Source organism: Haliotis rufescens, unplaced genomic scaffold, assembly GCF_023055435.1.
Source record: "Haliotis rufescens isolate VD_foot unplaced genomic scaffold, xgHalRufe1.0.p SCAF_14, whole genome shotgun sequence".
Taxonomy (NCBI): domain Eukaryota; kingdom Metazoa; phylum Mollusca; class Gastropoda; order Lepetellida; family Haliotidae; genus Haliotis; species Haliotis rufescens.
In genome coordinates, this window is record NW_025963824.1 from 11,274,662 (window position 1) to 11,283,986 (window position 9,325).

Consider the following 9,325-nt stretch of genomic DNA (forward strand, 5'->3'; position numbering starts at 1 on the left):
CTGTTGATTGCCCATGTATGTACAGAGCCTGCTATCTTTAAATATTTTTCTAATGTACAATTTAAATCTGCCTTCACATTGCTCAACGACTCATTCATAGATCCCCTTGTTAAAAATTTATCCTGGCGTCTTCTTCATGACATTGTCCCAACTAACTTTACTCTTTTTTGCAAACGACATTCCCTCATTAAAAAATGTACTTTTTGCAATGAAAATGAGTCTGTTGAGCATCTATTTTACAATTGTAATATGGTCTCTACTTTGTGGAATATCGTCAGCAAATGGGTTTTGGATTTATCTTTTGGCTTGATGGATTTAAATGCTAATAAGATTAGGTTTAATCAGTTATCCTTTTGTCATTGCAAATATCGGAAAAGCGTCATGGTGTACCTGGTGTGTTTGGCCAAGCATCAGATTTGGGTTGATAGGTGTCATGTAAAAAATGGTAGGAAAGGGGTGACAAAGGAAAGTATTGTCGCCCATTTTTTGGAAAGGTTACGATTTCGTATCGTAGTTGACAAAGCCCGTTTGCCTGACAATTTATTTAATCTTTACTGGGTGCAGTGTTCATTGTTCTGCACCGTCAACAATAACAAGGTGGAATTTACATTTTAATTGATAACTATAAAGACTGTTTATGAAGAATATCATATATATTATTATATTATTGTATGTACTTTCCACCTTTAGTTTTGTAATCACCCCGACATTATAGTCTACCATCCCATGTGAAAATAGGTTATATGGATAGACTATTAGGACCCAGGCACCTTTTCTTTTAATCATCATTCCTTTCTTCATCGCCATTTTCATTTAAAGTATGTTTTATCATGTCCATTGCTATCCTTCAAGGTGCCTGGGGAGCATTGTTCTTCGGGCCATTTAAATGTAAATAAACTTTATTAAAAAAAAAAAAAAAAAAAAAAAAAAAAAAAAAGCAAGGCTGTGGGCCCGGGGCGAGACCTTTCCATTGCACTTCGGCTTGGTTGACCCCTGCGATCGTCCCAAATGTGGACGACTCGGGTGCGCAATTTATAAGTGTGGGGGACTGCGTTCGCGCTCTCCCCTGGAAAAAACAATCAAAAATAGAAATTCTTTTTTTTTCATTCTGTTTGTCTATCATGACATGTTCAGTTGTTGTTGTTGTTGATGATGATGGTGTTGCTATTGTTGTTGTGTTGTTTCTGCTGAGTAGCTCCCAGGGAGAAAGAGAGGACCCGGAAGGAAACTTGGGTGTTGACATGGAAGTTGCCTCCCCTGGGTACCTGGCGCAAGGTGCATGTCTATGCAGCCAAAAATGCATATCAAGCCATTTCTGTCTCGTTTTTCCTGTCAACAATCTTTGCATAAAGCGAACGTTTGAATGTAGTTCCATGTACAGGGGAGTATATACATGTTTGAACTGAAATGGAATATGTGTGATGTGTTGTTTACAAGACACCTGAGTGAGGTGATGTGTATGTTTGTAGTGATGGTTAGGAAGCTGCAGCTTCAGGCATACTTACCTGGCACAGGCTTTACAGTGATCCGCAAGGCTGTGGGCCCGGGGCGAGACCTTTCCATTGCACTTCGGCTTGGTTGACCCCTGCGATCGTCCCAAATGTGGACGACTCGGGTGCGCAATTTATAAGTGTGGGGGACTGCGTTCGCGCTCTCCCCTGGAAAAAACAATCAAAAATAGAAATTCTTTTTTTTTCATTCTGTTTGTCTATCATGACATGTTCAGTTGTTGTTGTTGTTGATGATGATGGTGTTGCTATTGTTGTTGTGTTGTTTCTGCTGAGTAGCTCCCAGGGAGAAAGAGAGGACCCGGAAGGAAACTTGGGTGTTGACATGGAAGTTGCCTCCCCTGGGTACCTGGCGCAAGGTGCATGTCTATGCAGCCAAAAATGCATATCAAGCCATTTCTGTCTCGTTTTTCCTGTCAACAATCTTTGCATAAAGCGAACGTTTGAATGTAGTTCCATGTACAGGGGAGTATATACATGTTTGAACTGAAATGGAATATGTGTGATGTGTTGTTTACAAGACACCTGAGTGAGGTGATGTGTATGTTTGTAGTGATGGTTAGGAAGCTGCAGCTTCAGGCATACTTACCTGGCACAGGCTTGACAGTGTCTAAGTATTTTGAGAATCGTTTCTTTTTCACAGGTCTACGGGGTGGCGGGACATTGTCCTCTGTCTTCGGACTCCCCCCATTTTGTTTTTTTCTTTTTTTCATCATGGCTGCCATTTTGAAATCGATAAATGGTCCTTGGAGGTCGGAAACTGACCCAGAGATTCGGAGGAAAGTTGTGAAATTGGATTTTACTGGACCGGACCGTTTTGGAGTGAACCGTATTAAAGCGTTCTCAGCCATCTCAAAGTTTGTTGGAGCAGGAAATGTGGAGAGATTAGCAAGGAGAGATAAACCAACAGAGTGGTTTGTCACGATGACATCGGAAGAAATTGCTGAGAAACTTCACGATCTGTCGTTCAGTAAAGTTAATGACAGACTTTCTGTGCACCTTTCCCTAGTGAATAAGGTGAGATCCAAACTACGAGTCCACTGGCTCCCTGAAGAATATGGACCTGAATTTCTGAAACGCTTTTTTAAGGATTATGGGAGAGTGCTATCAGTACAGGAGGAACGCAGTGCAGAGGACTTTGACGAAGGCTGTTTTCTTGGTTCGTTTGAGATTTGGCTGGAGTCAACACTCGAAGACGTGGTAAACATACCACACGTCATAAATATCACTTCAAGAAATGGTGTTTTTCCCATTCTTGTTACAGTGCCAGGGGGAGCGCCTCTTTGCTTAAGATGCCAACAAGTTGGACATGTAAGGCGGGAATGCTCAGGTGCCAGGAGGAACATGATGACCGCACCCCCTGTGCAGAGAAAGTCCTACTCTGATGCAGTGACTAATAATAAACAGACAAGCTCCTATAGAGATGACGAAGAGGAAATTGAGAAGGAGATGAAGGAGATGGAGGAAGCAGCAGCAAGGGACGATTGGTCACATCAGAACCCGACAGAGGAGAAGGAGAAGGGGACTCAGCCTGCAGATGAAGAACCCATTCAGACAGGGCCAGTAATTCAGGGAGTACTCAGGATGTGCCAGTTGAGGATGTGCCAGTTGAGGATGAGACAACTATGAATGAGGATTCTCAGCTCAATGTGAGTAGTATGACTACGAATATGAACCTGCTTACTCAGGAGGGCCCCCAGAGAAAACGACCGCGTTCACCAAATAACAAAACATTGGAGCAAAAATGGTGAGAGACACACGTAGAGACATACTAAGAAGAGAAGCCAACAACTGGGAAAACCATGCACAGGCCATTGACGTGGATACAGACGAGTCAAGTACAGCGGACAGTATCACATAACAGACCCAGATATGTGTGCTAACAAAATGTTAACGATTTGGACATGCCCCAGGACGATGATTATGGATATTGGATTTATGTGTTATTGCATTCTGTTGACGATATGGATATGCCCTTGGATTACGATTATGGATCAGCAATTTACTATATACAGCGTTTGCTGGGATCCCCTTTTGGTATGTATATTGCGTGTTAATATTTTATTCATATGCTGCTTTTACAACAATAGATTGTTATGTAACTTATGTTTCATCATCATTTATTATTGTGTTTGTTTGGTGATATCCACCAAATTATTCTACATAAATTCTAATGTATAAGATTGCTACGATAAATTGTGCGGGGATAAGGGGTAGTACCAGAAGGCGTGTGTTGTGTGAAGAGTGGAAGAGAATGAATGTTGATATTTTATTTATGCAAGAATGTCATGTGGCCTGTGTGAAAGAAGGAGAGACTGTAGAGAAAGAATTTGGATGTAAAGCCTTCTGGAGTTTTGGTACCGGAAATGCATGTGGAGTTGGCATGTTATTATCTCATAAATTAAATTTTAATATTGTACATTTCCATTATGATTTTGACGGCAGGCTCTTTGTTTTAGATATTGATATAGATAATAATTGTTTTAGGCTTATAAATATTAATGCACCTAACCATTACTCAGAGAGACGGGATTTCCTATTATCTTTAGAAAATTATTTTGTTACTCGCCGTCTCGTTGTTCTTGGGGGAGATTTTAATTGTGTTTTATCTACTGTTTTGGACAAAATTGGCGGGAATCCAAATTGTGGGCAACTATTTTGAAGCGTTACCTAAATTTATATAAATTAATAGATCCTTTTCGGGATTTACATAAAACTAAAGTTATGACAACGTGGCGAGGTGGAAATATTAGCTGTCGGCTAGATCGATTTTATATCTCTGCTCCATTAATACCGGCTGTCAAAAGTTGTGATGTTCAGCCATGTATCATTTCTGATCACGATTATTGTGTTCTAGGTTTGGAGGTTGTTGATTGCATCTGTGTAGGACCTGGTTATTGGAAATTTAATAATGCTTTGCTCAAAGACAAATCATTTGTGTCGGAATTTCAGAAATTTTTGGAATGTTTACATGTTCAGGCTGATTTGTCTCTTTCGTACTGGGATAGCTTTAAAGCTCAAATTAAAACTTTTGTTTTGGGGTATGGAAAAAAGTCAGCTGCCAATAAAAGACAGATTTTACAGCAGCTTCAAAGGCGATGCAGAGATCTGCTAACTGCAGAAAGTCAGAGGCCTGGGGAGTATGTAGAGCAGTTAAAAGCGATCAAATCACAACTTTATGACTTTCATTATGATAAGGTACAAGGAAGTGCAATCCGCTCCAGAGTGCAAGTTTTAGAAAATAATGAACAACCATCTAAACATTTCTTACAATCTGAATTTAAACGCTCTGGAGATAAAATCATTCGAGTTTTGGAGAATGGTTCTGAAATCTATGAAAAAAATGAAACGATTCGTAACTATTGCAGGGAGTTCTATGAAAACTTATATACCCCTGAGGAAATTGATGAGTTTTACTGTTCAGAATTTATTGAGGACTTGCCTTTCTTGGACAGGGCTTCAGCTGATAGTTTAGAGGGAGCTGTGACAAAAGAGGAGATTTTATCTGCTTTAAAAGGGATGGATAACAATAAAGCCCCGGGGCTGGATGGTTTAAGTAAAGAGTTTTACATAACGTTTTGGCAGTTATTTCAAGATATTTTAGTACACATTTATAATTTATCAATAAAATTGGGTACTCTTAGCAATTCGCTAAAAACTAGGATGTTTCTCTCTGCTATGTAAGGACCCTAAAAACCTCAATTGTTACGCAATTGGCGCCCTATTATCCTGTTAAACGTAGATTACAAAATATCATCTAGAGTTGTTCAAAGCCGGTTGTCATCAGTTATCGCTGAGATTGTGCATCCTGATCAGACATGTTCTATCAGAGGCAGATCAATAGCAGATCAATAGCAGAGAACATACATCTTCTATAGGCTACAGCCTATATGTTTTAGTTTTTGAACCTTTTGCAATTTAAGTAAGGAGTGATGAATTAATCAAGGGCATTAAAATTGCCAGTGTTAACGAGGACGCCAAAATTTCTGCCTATACTGACGACGGGACTGGTATTTGTGCGAATGAGATGAGTGTCAGACGTTTGCTTCAAGTGCGTGAGTGGTATGCTTGTGGTACTGGAGCTCGTTTGAACATGGCTGAAACCAAAGCCATATCTTTTGGGAAATGGTGTTCTTCGGCCGATTGCCCTTTTGGCATATCATGGCCCGAATCCTGTAAAATTTTGGGGGTATTTTTTTGTAAAAATGTCACTCCTGATAATGATTGAAACAAATTTTAACAAAGTTTCACGGGTTTGAAATTTCACATTTAAAGATATATTTTTATCAGTGTATGGTAAATCTGTTATTTGCAATATCATGGCCATGTCAAAGTTGTGGTATGTGGCATCTGTGTTGCACATGCCCAAACATTTTGTTGATATTTTCACACGAGTAACTTTTGATTATTTTTGGGAATCTCATCTATTTGAACCTTTACCTAGATCTGTTATATAGAATAATAAAGATGTTGGAGGTGTTAACTTTTCTTATATACCGTCCTGATTACATGCTTTACGTTTGATTGATTTGTATAACATTATTATTAATAGCAATTGTAAATATGCTCGTTTTGCTCTATATTGGATAGGATTTTCACTTCAAAATATCAAACCAGAATTTGCTTCTAATTTATTGCCCATTCTGCAAACATGCCAGCATATTATACACATGCACAAAAGTTATGCACCACCATTTTCAAAGTCTCTTGATTTAACGTGTGGGAATCAGAAATACGAAATGTGATGATGTATGACTGAATTAGGCTTCCATAGTTTCATGAACCCAAATTTGTCCAGATACCACAAGGAAAGCGTGCTTTACCTGTTGCTGCAGTTCCCCTACCCTATAAATAGTGAAATTCAAATTCCAGACACGTGGTTGCATTTTGCTCCTGCGTGAGAGATCCGTGAAGATTCCGGGGTAGAATAGGTCTTCAGCAACCCATGCTTGCTGTAAAAGGTGACTATGCTTGTTGTAAGAGGCGACTAACAGCATCGGGTGGTCAGACTCGCTGACTTGGTTGATGCATGTAATCGATCCCAATTGCGTGGATCGATGCTCATGATGTCCAACACTGGATTGTCTGGTCCAGACTCGATTATTTACAGACCGCCGTCATATAGCTGGAATATTGCGGAGTGCGGCGTTAAACAACAAACCAACCAACCAACTTGTAAGAGATTCCCCATCCAATAGAGGTTGAAAATCAGCCATGGTGAGCAGAAAGTTAATGAACGCTGAAAGATGGCAAATAATAGGCAAGAAAAATGCTGGCATGGAATGCAGGGCCATTGCAAGACAAATGGGTCGTCATCACAGTGTTATCACTCGTTTGATTGTCAAACATGGTCAAACCAATGATGTCAATGACAGGCATAGGTCTGGTAGGCCAAGAAAGTCCTCTAACAGAGAGGATAGACATCTTTTCAGGATAGTCAGACGAAATCCATTTGCCTCTTCAACAAATTTAAGACTGCAGTGGATTACCCATCAGAGACTCTAGAGGATGACCGTAAGCCGTCGTCTCAGAGCGGCTGGTTATAACGCCAGAAGACCAGTAAACTATAATGTCCTCAACTGACTGAGAGGCACATGCGGAATCGTCTGATATGGTGTCGTGAGAAGGATCCATTGGTCTGACGAGTGTCGAAGGTCGTTTGGAGGCAACGTAACACTCGTTTTGCACCAAGGAACATCCAGAAGACCTTAGCATGTGGCGGGGGGTCTGTCATGATATGGAGTTGTGTTTCCTTCAGCTGCAAACTTCCGCTGGTGACAATTCGTGGAAACCTGAATGGCCAACAATACCAAGATGCCATTCTTTGTCCAGTGGTAGTCCCTCATTTTGACAACCATCCTCTTCAGACCAGACCTGTTTACATGGACGACAATGCTAGACCACACAGATCTCGGGCATTGTTGGCTTATTTGCGTCAAAAAGCTATTGCCACTCTTCCTTGGCCAGCCTTTAGTCCGGATCTTAGTCTGATTGAGCATCTCTGGGACATTCTTGGCCGGAAAATCAGACATCGTGATCCCCCAGTTCAAAATCTCGCTGGACTTGAAGCCACACTTCATGAAGAATGGATTCGTTTGCCTCAGAGAAGCATTCAACGACTTTAATGAGTATGAGGCGTAGTGTTGAAACTGTGGTCAATGTCCGTGGATCATACACACGTTACTGACGTTTCTGTCTTGCAATAGACTCTGCACTCATTAGGGTGTCTATGTGACACCTGATATGGTCTGCTGATATCATGACAGTTACATGGCAAAACAAAATGTTTTTCAATGTTTTCTTATCCTTCAATTTCTGATCTTCGGTAAAATTCCTTCTTGCTCATATTCTTTTTGAACACAAGATAAACTTCCTTTTCGGACAACTTTTGCATCACATGAGGTTTACAAAATATACGGCTTATAACAATCGTACATCTCGGTATATTAGACATCATTAAGTGCCAAAAGTAACAGCTCATAAACATGGTGGTGGGCGGCGCTTAACGTGTGTGCATGTGTATATAAGTAAGTAGTAGAATCATATAGATATTTTAAGTCGTTATACCCTGATTATAGTTTGTTTGTTCCTGTTAAAAGTGGTGCATTTCATAATTTGTTAATATCTCATGTATGTACAGAGCTTGCTATCTTCAAATACTTTTCAAATGTCAACTTTAAGGCTGCATTTATATTGCTCAATGACTCGTTTATGGATCCATTATAAAGAAAAAATCTCCTGGCAGCTGCTACATGATATTGTACTGACAAATTTCACCTTTCTGTGAACGACACTCTTTAATTAAAAAATGTACTTTCTATAATTATGATGTTGTATCTGCTTTATTGTGTATTGTCAGCAAATGGGTTTTAGATCTATCTTTTGGCTTGATTGACCTTAACGCTAACAAAATTTGGTTTAATCAGTTATCTTTTTGCCATTGTAAATATCAGAAAAGTGTCATTGTATACCTAGTGTGTTTGGCCAAGCATCAGACTTGGGTTGATCGGTGTAATTTCAAACATGGTAGAAAGGGGATGACTAAAGAAAGTATTGTTGCCTGTTTTTTGGAAAGATTACGTTTTCGAGTGGTCGTAGATAAGGCCTGTTTGTCTGACGTATTATTTAATCTTTACTGGGTGCAACCCCAAATATTCTGCAACGTCAATAACAATAAGGTGAATTTTTCATTTAAAAAAATACTATATATATAAATATGAAATTATATCATCATCTGTCAATGTACATTGTTAATTATTAAGTAATTTCCACCCTGAGTCTGTATTCACCCCTTTTGTAAATAGTCTTCCTTTCCATGTACATTTTATGGGATGACTATTAGGACCCTCACACCTAATTTTAAACATCATAACTTTTTCTCATTATCATTCATCTAGTATACGTATTATCTTGTACATCGCTATAATTCAAGGTGTCTGGTGAAAATTGTTCATAGGGCCTTTAAACGGAAATAAACTTTATTTAAAAAAAAGCAAGGCTGTAGGCCCAGGGCGAGACCTTTCCATTGCACATCGGCTTGGTTGATCCCTGCGATCGTCCCAAATGTGGACGACTCGGGGTGCGCAATTTATAAGTGTGGGCGACAAATAGAAATTCCTTTTTGTATTCAATTCTCTATTATGACATATTCAGTTGAGTTGGGTGTTGACATGGAAGTTACCTCCCCTGGGTACCTCGCGCAAGGTGCATGTCTGTGCAGCCTAAAATGCAAATAAAGCCATTTCTGTCTCGTTTTTCCTGTCAATAATCTTTGCATAAAGCGAACGTGTGGATGTAGTGCCATATACAGGGAAATA

The 9,325-nt window shown here is 39.6% G+C and overlaps 1 non-coding gene and 2 pseudogenes across 1 annotated transcript; all 3 read left to right on the forward strand.

Annotated features, from left to right (window-relative positions):
* The first annotated feature begins 931 nt into the window (after nt 1-931).
* LOC124124129 lies at nt 932-1,069 on the forward strand (annotated as a pseudogene).
* A 428-nt stretch (nt 1,070-1,497) lies between these two features.
* On the forward strand, nt 1,498-1,661 carry LOC124124116. Its single transcript, XR_006859400.1, has one exon. It is a non-coding gene; the product is annotated as a U1 spliceosomal RNA (small nuclear RNA).
* Nucleotides 1,662-8,963: 7,302 nt separating this feature from the next.
* LOC125379597 lies at nt 8,964-9,085 on the forward strand (annotated as a pseudogene).
* The last annotated feature ends 240 nt before the right edge of the window (nt 9,086-9,325 follow it).